This window comes from Pan paniscus, chromosome 11, assembly GCF_029289425.2.
Source record: "Pan paniscus chromosome 11, NHGRI_mPanPan1-v2.0_pri, whole genome shotgun sequence".
Lineage (NCBI taxonomy): Eukaryota > Metazoa > Chordata > Mammalia > Primates > Hominidae > Pan > Pan paniscus.
Window position 1 is genome coordinate 37,860,045 of NC_073260.2, and position 14,703 is coordinate 37,874,747.

The window sequence follows — 14,703 nt, forward strand, 5'->3', positions numbered from 1 at the left end:
AGCTTTTTTTTGCAAGATCGCTTTTTAGTCCAAGATGGCTGTAAGAGTTCCAAGCTTCATGTCTGCATTCCAGACAGCAGGAGAAGCTTTCCTGGAAAACTCACCCAACTACTTCAGCTTATATCTCATTCACACCCCAACCCTGAGAAGTGAGAGAGAAATGTAGTTTTTCATTCGGGCACACTGCTCTAGAATCTATCACAAAGGATGAAAAGGAGTATTTGCTACTGGATTGGCATCTGGCAATCTTGTGCCACATGCTTCGTGCACAAATGCTGCTCAACACTGAAAAATATTTTTATCAATCCACATCTTTATTCTTCCCTCACTCACTTCCATTCCCCATGAAAAAAAGGAACTTTTGGCCCAAAGTGCATCAAAATTATGATTATGAGAAGTGGCAAGAAAAAGGTGTCTTTCTTATAGATGTTCTTTTCTGAAGAATCTGACAGAGCCAGGATTCATGTTCTTCTGGCCTCTGACCTGCAAAATGCTGTAGGTGTGGCCAGGTCTCTAGGAGATAGCACAGAGACCAGAGCAAGGGACATCCAAAGCTAGTTGTCTGGGGATGGAAGGATGCCCTAACAGGAAATGTAAAGGCACACAATGTATTCTTCTTTTGGGCTCCTCATGGTTTTCCTAATCCTCTACCCCTATAAGATCAGATTTTTGGTATCAGGATGGTGGGGTGACATTTTGTTTTATAGTATAAATCTCAATGTCTGTCATTGGAGGTATTTGGCTGGGTGAGGGGGAAGAGTCTCATTACTGGAATCACAGAGGCATAGCTTTAGTTTTAACTGCATAAGTATTTAGAAATTATCTCCATGAGAACTCATCCATTTAAAGTTTTCATCATTTGGAACTTCTAGGATACCACATACAAACCCAAAAGAGTACATCACTGAGGACAGAGGTATTTTCTTAACAAGTTCAAACATGAAACTGGGATAACATTTCAGATCGCACTTCCCTTTTCTACCCCTCAAAAATTCCAGATTAAGAGGATCAACAGAGTATTTAGGATTTAGAGAGGAAGATGCCTCCAAAACAAACCCATTTGAAATGTATCTGTAGAGCCAAGGATTTTACCCACACTGGGGACCACAGGAAATGACCTACCCTGAGATGTGTTTGGTATTTTTGAAAGAGGGCGACTCTAAGCTGGACATTTGGTGATGAGAGAGGATAGAGAAAGGAAAACCTTGTTTTATCTGTATAGGTGTCTTTTGTGATCTTAAAAGTTATTATCCAGCAGATACTACTTAGCCCAGGGCCTGGTGGCTACGCTGGTTCTTTCCTTTCCAATCGGAGGCCTCTGCCGCAAACATGTTCCACCAGATCATCAGTCAGGCCAAGATACATCTGAACTTGATCCCCCTTTTTTGTATTTACTGGAGCTGGAGGTACTAGAGCAGCACTGTATCTCTTGTGTCTGGCATTGTTCAATCCAGATGTTAGTTGGGACAGAAAGAATAACCCAGAGCCCTGGAACAAACTGGGTCCCAATGATCTATACAAGTTCTACTCAGTGAATGTGGACTACAGCAAACTGAAGAAAGAAGGTGCAGATTTCTAAATGAAATGTTTCACTATAAAGCTGCTTTAGAATGAAGGTCTTCCAGAAGCAATCCACACAATTTTCCACTTAACCAGGAAATATTTCTCCTCTAAATGCATGAAATCATGTTGATGTAATCTACTGGGGAGATTACACTGATTAATAAATAACTGAAACTTGAAAAAAAAAGTTATTATCCAACTTGATAGTCAGAAAACTGGAGTCTGGAAATCTGAAATATCACCTTCCTCTTTTCATGCGGCTCTTCTTCCTGCTTGTCAATGGAATTCACTTTCCGTGGTACCATGTTGTTCAGCCATCAGATCCAGCTCAGCTCATATTCTGAATCATTGCTAATTCTAAGGGTAAGTTTTTCTGTTGTGGCTACAGCATCACTATGGTAGCAGTACAGCACAGATTGGGAAATGCAAAGAAGAATCAAACTGCCTTCTGTAGGCCCAGGAGAAGTCAGATGTGTATGTGCAAAAGGGAGGAATTGTAATGTGGCTTCATGCTGGATATCCTGGAGAGAGAAAAGGTTGACTTTCTTTTTAAGCTCCAACTTCTATTTCACATAAAGCAAATCAACTACTTTTTTACAATGAGTTGTGAAGTCGTGAAATGTATCCACTTGCAGAAAAATAATTCCACAGGTGTATAGCTGTGTATATTTTTTGAAATTTATAGTCTATACACTGGGATAGAATTTAAGGAATCAGAAATCACTTTTTCTCATGACAGTCCCCCACCACAGACATCAGACATCAACTTTTTCCCAAACTTTAAGCACTTAAAAAATAGGTCCAGGAAAGGGCATATTGCCTTTTTCCTTACTTCTATCAAGAAGGGGATCTAGATCTTCATCAGTTTGCCAAACCAGAAATGCAAACTAATAGGTGTATCTTCCTGTCTCGTCCCTTTCCTGAGCTTCTTTTAATTTCCCACTCATTATCTTCTCCCTGCTTTTCTGTCTTCATTTCCATCTACCTTCTTTTCAAAAGGACTCACAATGACTTTCAAAAACATACTGTATCATGAGCACTCTGGTGGGCTGACTAATGCCCCCCAAAGATATCTATTTCCTAATCCCTGAAACCTGTGACTATGTTACCATACATAGTAAAAAAAAAAAAAAAAAAACAAGTCTTGCAAATGTGATTAAATTAAGAACATTGACATGCAGCGATTATCTGGATTATCCGGGTAGGCCCATTATAGTCACAAGTGTCCTTGTAAGAAGGAGGCAGGAGAGTCAGAGTTAGTAGTCACAAATGTGGTGATGTATGTAAAAGGTTACAGTAATGCGAGGAAGAGCCTCAATGATCCAAGAAATGTGTGAGAGCCCTAAAAACTAAAAAAGACAAGAAAATGGATTCTCTCCTCAGAGCCTCAGGAAGGAATCAGCTCTGTTGACACCTGACTTTGGATTACCAGGACCGACTTCGGACTTCTAAGATAATAAATTTGTGTGTTTTTAAGATGTTAAAGTTGCGATAATTTTTATAGCTGAAGTAGGAAACTAGTAAAAAGACCAAGAAACAGTTCCAGATTAAAGGAGATTAAAGAGGCAAAACAAATACATGCAAAACATAATAATGGATTTTATCTTGAACTAAACTTTTTTCTTCGGGTAAAAAGTATATTAGTGAGACAAATGATGAAATTTAAACAAAGGCTGTATATTAGATAATATATTATATTAATATTAATTTCTCAATTTTGAAAATTAAATTAGGGTTGTATATAATGTCTAGAATGTCTTTGTGCTTATAAAATAGACATGGAGGTAGTTAGAGATAAAGGAACATTGCGTCTGCAAGTTAATCTCAAGTAGTCACCCCCTCATGCACACACAAATATTGTGAAAGTTGTCAGAATAAAAATGGAGTCACTAATGTCAAGAAAATTCCAACAAATAAAGCCACGGAAGGCCATGAAGAGAGAGTTCTCACATTTGTATGCCTGATAACACAAAAGACTACAAAAATCACAACTTTGCACAAAGGCCATTGCAAGCTTATGCAAAAGATATTTCTGCACAGACATCTGTCCAGCAACTGCCTGTCCAACCTCAAAATGGTGTTGCGCTTGTTACAGATCTTAGTAGTCAAGAATAATTACTTCAAAACAATTATGAAAGCCTCCTTTTTTTTTCTTTAAAAACCTTAGCCTTCCTTTACCTCCTTGAGTACAAACATAGTTTACTATGGCATGCATATTCCCACTGCAATGTTCTATTCCCAAATACACAATTTTTTTTTCTCTTTGAGAGACTCTGTTATTTAGGTTGACATATATGATATCAGAAGTGGGATGTGAAAAAGGTCACTATTGGAAGAAATTGATGGCTTTTGGAACCAGTGTGCAGTACTCACTTGAGCCCTTTGATCCCTCCACTTCCACAGCTCACCTTTTTGGCCCTTATGAGCTGAGCCTCTCTCCTTTCGACAGGGGCTTTTTTACTTTATTTGGGATCTAGTTTAAATAAGGCCACTTTAATAAGAAACCTTACATCCCTTCTGGGCTATAAAATACTTTTTTTTCCAGTCTTTTCTGTTAAGTCCTGGTATAAAGACAAGTCTTTTTCGATTGAATACTCTTGCTTTCTAGAGAATTTACATTCGGTCTGTGAGGCATGTCTTCTCTGGGTTCCATGTGTAGTTTAGTATTTCATTTGATCTGCACACCTGGGTTAAAATTTTGTGAACACTCTTACCTTGGTTTCTTTTGATTACGTTTGACTCCTTTCCCTTATTATTTCTGAAAATCTTCTGGGAAGAAAAAAATAAACATTCTAAACAGTAGACACAAGATAGCTAATTAAAAGCCACTAGAGCAGTCACCACCATCTAAAACACCAATTTAAACCCCTGATATTCCCTGGATTTATAGGATTTATAGTTTTGTTGCTCTTAAGGGATTAATAAGAAACACAATGGAATTCTCAAATATTAAGGCATGCCAGGTTTCCTGGGCCTCCAGCCATAAATGGCCATTATTTTAAAAACCTGCAACTATACAGTTAACATGTAGTCTTTTAAGTTCTATATCTCTCTATTTTTTTCTTCCTACTTTAAATATGTTGGCTTTTCTGCTAGTGGTGAAATAAAACTCACTGCTATCTCACTGCTCTGGCATTCCAGCCAAGATTTAAAAAAAAAAAAAAAATTCTTAAAGGGCTACCATATTAACGGCTTTACAAATTACAACAGCTCCACAGTGACTAACAACATGGACACCTTCCAAAAATATAAATTTAGGTTTGCCTGATTAGCAATTGTGTACAATAATAAAACATTTAATTCAAAAATTAATAATCTAAAAAAAACCTGTTAAAATGCTTCCCTGCCCTCATGTGCTAATCAAACAAATCAGACTGGCAAACAAAAGACTTGTTTTACTAATTTGCTTTAGTAATTGTAAAATTGTTACTAATTCAAAGCAAGTTGGGAGATGTTTTTCTCATACAATTCAGCTAGTCCTCACCACAATGCAAACATTAAAAGTTTAAATCTAAACTCATCTAAAACTGGGCAAAAAGGAATAAAAGAGGTTTTTAAAAATCAAACTCCCCTGAAAAATGCTTTACTCAAAATTTTGGTCCACAGTCTTACCTACTGGGGCAAATAAGGTTTAGCCATATAAACAGGTTCCAATTTTGTCAAAAATATAATTTGGATCCAACTATCTTTTACAAACTGATGAGTTTACATTACTATCCCCTAACTAAAATTCTAAAATAAAAACTATAAGCTCTTTGTTTGTGTACGTATGTGTTTAAATAAATTTATACATATGTACATGTATTGTGTTGTATGTTGTGTCTACATGGCAAAATCTGGCTTAGTTGACCCAAATTCCCTTAAACATTTTTATTTAGATAAAAGGGCACTCATAGAAAATATAGAATATATAGTTATTAACCCAAATGCTTCTTAGTTCATGACTTAAGTAAATCTTTAATAAATAAGCTGGTTTTTAAATTATTGATAAAATAAAAATAAAAATGTCTTCAAAATTGTCAACATACATTTTCGCCTGGGTTTACTGGTCAGACAACTTTATATTTTTTCTTATATAGATAGATACACACACACACATATATGTTCATATATATTAAGGTGTCAGAGTTTGGCATGAGAGTTATGAAACTATTAACCCAGACTAAAACAAAATGACCTTTGTGTTATATTTTGATAAATAAAACTAAATTAATATTGTTGGTTTAAAACAACAGCTAACTCTTCCAAGTTATTGGGATAATACTCATGTATTTAACTTTAAGGTTCTCACTTAGGTGAAAACCTAATGTTTACACGTCATAAAAATTGTTAACAAAAAAAGTAACTTAAAGTAGTGACTATCTTTGTCTAATATCTCAGTTCTTATAAATAATCTAGGTAAACTGTTAAAATTAAATTAAGTAAATATAAATGAAATAAATGCTTATAAATAAACTTTTCATAGAACTTAAAATCTTAAAGTTCTGTTAAATTAAATAATTGATATTCATTAAATGTCTGAGTTATTTCCAAATAAAATTTAAAAATTGTTATAGAAAAATGTTTCTAAAAATTATAAAATAGTTCTCATCTATAAATGAGATAGATGATTCCAGATTTGCTTCCTAAGTTTTCACTCAAATTTAAGGTTACTAACAGTTAAAAATTCTAATTAATATGTAATTCTGTACATAAAGTGTACAAAAAGTTTTTAATATTAAAAAATTATGAAAAAACATTCTTTATTGAAAAAATAATTTTGTCTAATTTGAAGGTCATGTTAAATTTGTTTCAAAATATAGATTAAAAAACAATAAAAACAAACCAATAAATTCAAAGAATGTAAAACATGCTATAAAAATGTATTTTTGGTAAAAATAACAGCTAAAGCAATAACTTTGTATTAAAAAAATTTTGTATGGTAAATTTGTGTCCTAAACTAAAATAACTGTTTTTGGTTTTTTTAAAGAACATGTAAGACAAACCAAAATGTCTAAACATGTAATCAATGGTGCATACAAGTTCTAATGAAGTTCATTAAAAATGTATTTAAAAATTTTTGTGGGTGATCAAGTGATATTATAACTTTTTAGAAATTATTTAAAAGTCTTTCTAAAGATTAAGCTTTGATATTAAAAATACACTAATACAAAACTAAAAATTATGGTCTTCTACATTGAAACAATAACATTTTCTTAAAATATTAATTTGCTCTTACTAAAATTACAAGTTTTGATTTTTAATTCTAAAATATATATTTTTAAACTGCTCAGATTTACATCTCAAAAGTTCAACTTTTGCTGGACTTCGCTGCACATGATTTGCAGATCACACATCATTGCCTTCTGTTCTTTCTCCCCTTAAAAAAAGATTTATCTTTTTTCTTAGTTGAGGTGATAACTCTCTCTCTCAACCTTTGTCAACTCCTGTAACTTTTCTTTGTCTGGTTTTAACCCTGCTTTTCTGGCATAATGCTGAGATGTTGTCATAAAGTTCTAAAAAAACAATATTTTCCTCCAGTGTAACTTGATTCTTTAGTCTTGGCTTTTCTTGACATGCCTAAATTGTTCCATATAACAAAAACTTCCCATGCTGTTAGTAAGAGTCAATGTATTTCCCTGCTCAAGGCATTTTCCTGTTTACATTCCTCTATAATAAAGTTCACTCACTTTTCTGGAGTCTGAACACACTTTTCTGGCATCTGATTAAATTCAAGTACCCATTTCCTCAGATTTGACTTTCCAGTTATTTAAATGAGCTTCACATAAGGAAATGTAATCACAGTATGGGAGGATGTTTTTGTTTTGTTTTGGTTTGGTTTTTTTACCTTTTTGTAACTGGCCTTAAAAAAAAAACTCAAAGATTTTATGTTTTATTAAGATAATTGCTGCATTGAATTTACTAGGTTTTGGATTACTTTAAAAGTAATAAAGAAAGCTACATGGATGTAAAAAAAATAACCCTTTTAACCCCTTTAAAACTCTATTTTTTTAAGTCTTTTGGTTATCACTCTGGTTAAATAAATAAATGTTATTTAGCCATGACCTGTAATTCTGTTTTAAACAAGTGTTTTAAAACTTTGACATCTTTGGTAGGTTTCCCTAGGTTCAAAATCCTAAATTAGGTCTTTCTGACTAAAATTAACTTTAAAATTTTCCAGTTGAGCCACAGAAAGCCTATATATATTATATATAAAATATAAATATATATAATATTAATATATATTATATATATAATATATATAATATATATTATATATTTATATTATATATATTATATATTTATATATATAATATATATATAATTTATATATAATATATATAATATATATATAAATATATAATATATTATGAAATATATAATATATAATATAGTATATAGTATATAGTATATATATTATTTATTTTATATAAAATATATATAATATATATAATATATATTATATATATTTTATATAAAATATATATAATATATATAATATATATTATATATAAAATATATAATATATATAATATATTATATTATATATAAAATATATAATATATATAAAATATATAATATATATAAAATCTTATAGAAATAGTAAATAATTAGGCATTTGACAAATTGCAGAAAAGACATTGTCAAATAATAAATGATAGTAAATCTTCTTTCAGTTACATTTAGGGATATGGTATTGATATAAATGTTCCAAAAATTATATAAATTCATAAAAATCTAATGTTATCAGTGATAATTCGATTGTTATATTAATCTTTTCTAAAGTTATATTTATATAAATATGCTATTCAGGTAACTAATTGAAAAAATATATAAAATTTATAAAAGTCTAATGGTCCTGGTGTAACGCTGTCAGTCCTGATTCTGGTTATCTTAAAATGCTACATACAGTAAAAATAACTAGTTTCCTTGTCAACTGAAAACTTTCATCAGATTTTGACCATGGCTATTCTGAGTCCTTGTTATCCACAGTTATTGCTTTGAGTCCTTTAAAAGTTTTTGCAATCAGCTATAGTCTAAAATTGCTTTTCATGGAAAAGCAATGAACTCTAATAAGTACTCACACAGATTTCTGATAAGTTTTAAATCAATGAACTAAATAAAAATTTCCATAACTCTAATAAAAAACTAATGGACTTACAAAACTACTAATCAGGATTAAACAAAACAAAAATTTAATTACATGAAATTGAATAATTGATACGAATAATGTTCTTATGACTTTTATTTAAAGCATTGTTGGCTCTTTACTTAAATGTTTTTATCTCCAGATTTAAGAAAATTTTCTCTCATAACCTATCTGTAGTTTATGAGAACTTGGGAAAGTATACTTTTGTAAACAAAGATGAAAGCATTTACTTTTTCTCCCTAGTTGATTCTCCAAAAATGTAAAAACCATTCATAAATATTTTTATTTTTATTTACATAATTTCAATTAAAATCTGCTCTTTCTTTATAAACAAAATATGCTTTAAAACTTTGGTTATATTAACAAGGCTTTAACTAAAATGTCATATTTTTAAATGTACATAAAATGCCTATCTTCAAGAATTCTCAGCCTTAAAATGAGTAAATAAAAATTGTCACTTCCTGTCAGGCTCAAGAACTTAAGACTATAAATAAAATCTAAAGTTGGCCTTTGTTTGGCTTCCAAGCCTCAAACAGTTTTTAAATCTAAAATTCTTATACGATCAATATTTTAAAAAATAAAATTATATTTCTTTAAAAAAACCCTATGATACACCTGTTACTAGATTATATCCCTGTACATTGTTTTCAAGATCTTGTTATATACCTATAGACTGAACTAGATCCTACATTCTCCTAATCTCCCCCAATATTTGGCTACAACTCTCCAACAAAAACTGCCTTATTCCTAAAGCTCTATAAACTAAAACTAAATGGATTTTAAGAAACAAGCCTCATGCCTAAGATATGGACTGTACAAAAGTTCACCAAACTGCTAATGTCATGACCAGAGACATTCAAAGTACAAATCAAAAAGAAAAGCTAATGTTTTCATGCTGTAAACGGCTTTGATCAAGACATTAAATAAGATTCCATATCATAATGAAACTTATGTCCCCTTAATGCTACCTTTTTCACTTGGCAAGATCATAGTTTAATTAAAATTTCACAATCAATGGCTTCTGCTGGTAATTTCACAAAACCTAACCTAAGAAATCATTTAGTATCTATTAGTTAAACTGAAAAAAAATATTTTACATATTCATGGGGTACACATGATATTTTGTTGCATGCATAGAATGTGTAATGATCAATCTGAGTATAAACTCTGCCCAAATCCATGGCTGACTGCTAAACTACCCACCTGTGGATAACATCCAAGGGAGGCCAACCAAAAAAAGGCAGAGAAAAATCAGAAGAGAGTCTACCTTTGAAAGATAAGACTGCACTTAGTGAGATTTATAAGTTTACTATTTTTTTATTTTTATTTTTTGAGATGGAGTCTCGCTCTGTCACCAGGCTGGAGTGCGGTGGCACAATCTTGGCTCACTGCAACCTCCGCCTCCCAGGTTCAAGTGATTCTCCTGCCTCAGCCTCCCGAGTAGCTGGGACTACGGGCACCTGCCACCACACCCGGCTAATTTTTTGTATTTTTAGTAGAGACGGGGTTTCACCATGTTGGCCAGGATGGTCTCAATCTCTTGACTTCGTGATCCACCCGCCTCGGCCTCCCAAAGTGCTGGGATTACAGGTGTGAGCCACCGTGCCCAGCCTTAAGTTGACTATTTTTTAAAACTAAATGTGGACAGCTCAGGCAGCAGAAAGCAGAAGTCTTGCTTGAGGTATCAGAGGTCAGCTTAAAACTGGAAGAGCAGTTTAAGGGGGAGTTTAGGGAGAAAACTCCTGAAGCAAAAAGACAGAGAGAATAAGCCCAGAATCTGAGCATAATTTCTCCCCAAATGCTTGACTAATGACTAATCTACTCAGTCACAGGAAAGATACTTAGGGGGACAGTCTAAAAAATCAGAAGCTGAGGGAAGAAAGAAAAACCAACAGAGATAGTAGCAGCTACAGGAGACATATGGTTTGAAAATTGAAATTTGAGACCAGGCAAGTCAAACTGCCTACTAGAAAAAAAACCCAACAATCTTCAGGAAAATGTAACAGAATTCAGAGTTGCTGCAATACATTACAATGTCCAGTCTTAACCAAATTTATTAGATGTGCAAAGAAAAAGAAGCATGAGAATGCTAGAGATGCTATGTTAATATCAGAGACTTTAAGACAAAAATTACTGCCAGACGGGCGGGCGGATCACGAGGTCAGGATATCAAGACCATCCTGGCTAACACAGTGAAACCTGGTCTCTACTAAAAATACAAAAAATTAGCTGAGCATGGTGGTATGCGCCTTAGTCCCAGCTACTCAGGAGGCTGAGGCAGGAGAATCGCTTGAACCCGGGAGGCAGAGGTTGCAGTGAGCCGAGATCATGCCACTGCACTCCAGCCTGGGCAACAGAGCGAGACTCCATCTCAAAAAAAAAAAAATTACTGCCAGAAACAGTTATTTCATAATGATAAAAGATATCACAATCATAAACGTATATGTGCCAAAGCAAAAAACATATGAAACAAAAACTTATACAACTAAAAAGAGAAATAGACAAATTCACAATTATGTGTTTAACAGACTTTTCCTATAATTGATAGAACTGAAAAAAATCAGTACAGAAGAAGATGTAAATGACACTATTTCCTACACAGATCTTAGCTCATGATTAAAGAACACTACCCCCAACAATTGCAGAATGCATCATATTTTTAAGTGCATATGAAATATTCCCCAAGACAGGCTATATTCTGGGCCACTGAAAAATTGTCCCAACAGATTTTAAAAGAATATATATATATATATATATATATATATCCTTTAAGATTTCATTCTTTAAAAATATTTATATATCCTTTAATATTTAATATATATTCTTTGAGTTTATACATATAGTTAATGTATTTTATATATATTAAAAGAATAAAATTAGAAATCAATAAAAATACCTAGAGAAGCCCCAAATATTTGAAAATTTAAAAATACATGTCTGAATAACATGCATAAAGAATAAATTACAAGGAAAAATTGAAAATATTTTGATCTGAATCAGGTAGTCAATATGACCTGTCTGGTAGATGTGAATCAGCTTCTTTAGTCAAGTAGTGCTTGTTTAATGGGCCTATGTACAAAATGGCCATGTCAGTCGGGACAGATTCTGAATGATTTCAATAATTGTACTGATCAATTTCAATAATATGCTGATTTTGCTACCGTTCATGTTAAGTGCTCAAACTGTCAACAGCAATGATCAAATGCTGGTTCTGTGATATGGCTTTATTTCCCAGAAGAACCAACCAGCTAGCTGGTGCCAGGTTGGTTATACTGCACATCTATTATTGGGGGGGAATAACCATTTGTCCTCTGTAGAGATTTCTGGGTACCAATTTTCTTTCCTAGGCCACAGCACTTCTGCTAATACCACTATTCATGAACTTACAGAATAAGCGTACCATTGCCTTGCTCTACCACATATTACTTTTGCCCAGGGGACCCATTTTACAGCAAAGGAAGTATGACAATTAACTAATATCTTTGGAATTCAGTGGTCTTACCACGGATCCCATCAAACAGAAGAAGTTGGTATTATTAAATGGTGTAATGGTCTTCTGAAGTCTCAGTTATGACACCAGCTGTGAGACAGCACCATGAGAAGTTGAGGTGCTATCCTCAAGAATGCAGCATCTTCCTTAAACCAATAGCCAACGTGTGGCATAATTTGCCGATAGCCAGAATTCAGACGTCCAGGAAGCAAAGATATATTCTTCTCACTATTACAGCAAAAAACTTACTACAGAGATATTTTTTTCTTCCAAGCCCCACAAACTTAGCAGATTTGGAAACTCTAATATCCAAAGAAGAAGTACTTCCACCAGGGAATTCACAGCCTATTGAGCTGGAAACTGAGACAAGAAAAGAAAGGCACCACTATATAGCCTTAAGTAATTGATTACAATACCAATGGGAAATTAGTTGCTGCTATACAATCAAGTCAAGGAGGACTACATCTAGAACCTAGAAGTTCATTAACAAGTCCATGTGAGTACACACATATCCAATAGTCCTGATCAGTGGAAAACTGAAGGAACTCAGTAACAAGAGATGCACCAAGAACCTAAATCTTGTAGGATCAAAAGTTTGGGCTGAGCGCAGTGGCTCACGCCTGTAATCCCAGCACTTTGGGAGGCTGAGGCGGGCAGATCACTTGAGGTCAGGAGTTTGAGACCAGCCTGGCCAAAATGGTGAAACCCCAGCTCTACTAAAAATACAAAAATTAGCTGGGCATGGTGGTATGTGCCTGTAATCCCAGCTACTCGGGAGGCTGAGGCATGAGAATTGCTGGAACTTGGGAAGTGAAGGTTGCTGTGAGCTGAGATTGCATCACTGCACTCCAGCCTTGGCGACAGACTGAGACTGTGTCTCAAAAAATAAATTAAAAAAATTAAATTACATTAAAAAGTTTGGGTCACTCTGTAAAGAGCCTCATACAGTGAAGTGCTGGCAGAAAGGGGAATATGCAATGGGTAGTGGAAGAAGAAAGCTATGATTCTCAAGTTAAATTTCATGACCAACCATAGAAGTAGGGATTCTAACAGTTATGTTTCATATTGTTTGTCCTCCATCCCCACTCTTCCCATTAGGAAGGGTAATAGTAATGATTAATATTTTATGTCTCAGGTATATGTTCAAATTCAATTACTCTATTATGACACCATAGTTACTGGAACTTTTTTTGTGTGTCCCAAAAGGTTTGTTCAATTTTTATATGAACAAAGTACAAGAGAAGATGTTCAGAGTAAGAAGACTTTACTGGATATCTTCTGTTTATGCCTCCTGGTCATCCAGTCAGCTCTGTGTCCTGGGAATTTGAGCTACATGGATTGCATCAAGGGCTCTCTTGCCCTCTGATTTCTGGTTGGGTTCAGCCAATGGGAGACACTAGCAGGAGATAAGATGGCAGAAGAAAGTAGAGTTATGCTATTTATTCTCCTGGCTCTTTCCCTGATGGGTCACCATAGGTTCACTGCCTCATTCTATTAGTGACAGGTCCCATAGGATGTCTCCCTTTTTACAATTATTCTTTTGTTGTTTTAATAACTGTTTCCTTACTTTGCTCATCAGGCCTAGGATAAGTAATAGTTCCTTGGTATCAACCCTAGGGTACGCACTGCACTATGCCTTATTGGTTTTCTTTAATTTCACCTACACCTTTGAGAATAGATTTTTTTCATTATCCTGTTGTAGTGTGTTATTTCTGGCCAAAGCCTAACCAATGAAATACCCTACTTGCATAGAGGTTAAGATGTTTACTATAATAATTGTAATAGTACCCACTACTAGTCTCTAACCTCTTATTTTATTATTATTCTTTTTTTTTTCTATTTTTGCTTTGCTTTGAGAAGAAATATAGCATGTTGATTAAGAGAATGGACTCTGAAGCCAGATTTCATCAGTTTGGATTTTGGCTTTTCCCCTTTCTAGCAGTTTGACTTTGGGTAAGTTACTTAGCTTACCTGTCTCATGGGGTTGTTGGAGTGATTAAGAGTTAGTAAAAAGCACTCAGGATAGTATCAGCCATAGAAAGTACTAGGGAAGTGTTTGATCTTACTATTTAAAATATTTATCAATACCTGATATAGTATGCATTTATTTGCTTGTTATCTATTGTCCACCCAAATGTAAGCTCCCTAAAGGCAGAGATTTGGTTTTGTTCATAGCTGAATCCTTACTCTCTAGAAAAGCACTATCTCATAGAACTTTCTGTGATGATGGGATGTTCTATAGCTGTGCTATCTAATACAGTAGCACTAACCACATGTAGGTACTGAGCATTTCAAATGTGGCTAGTGCTTCTGAGGGACTGATTATTACATTTTATTTAATTTTAATTAATTAAAATGTAAGTAGTTACATGTGACTAGTGACCATGAGATTGGACAGCACAGACATTGCCTGGAACATCATAATAGGTACTCAATGAATTTTTGTTAAACAAGTGAATAACTACCAACCATTTATAGAAAGCTAGATATTTTGACAGGTAGAATGCTAAGCACTTTATAT

The 14,703-nt window shown here is 33.6% G+C and overlaps 1 pseudogene; it reads left to right on the forward strand.

The window, feature by feature from the left end:
* The first annotated feature begins 1,089 nt into the window (after positions 1-1,089).
* LOC117981768 (cytochrome c oxidase subunit NDUFA4-like) lies at positions 1,090-3,003 on the forward strand (annotated as a pseudogene).
* The last annotated feature ends 11,700 nt before the right edge of the window (positions 3,004-14,703 follow it).